The sequence below is a fragment of the Penaeus monodon genome, chromosome 33 (assembly GCF_015228065.2).
Source record: "Penaeus monodon isolate SGIC_2016 chromosome 33, NSTDA_Pmon_1, whole genome shotgun sequence".
Classification (NCBI taxonomy): Eukaryota; Metazoa; Arthropoda; class Malacostraca; order Decapoda; family Penaeidae; genus Penaeus; species Penaeus monodon.
The window spans coordinates 21,896,629-21,896,849 of NC_051418.1; positions in this window are offsets into that span (position 1 = coordinate 21,896,629).

The window sequence follows — 221 nt, forward strand, 5'->3', positions numbered from 1 at the left end:
ATACTAATAAGGGGGAAAATATAAAAAAAAATAAGCAAAATATAATTTTATGATTAAAATAAAATAAAAATAAATATATATATATATATATTTTATAATAATATTATTATTTTATATATATATAAAAATAAAATATAAAATTTATATGCAAAATTTTATTTTATATATATTAGATGAAAATATAAATAAAAAATAAAGATATTAAAAATATAGTATGAATA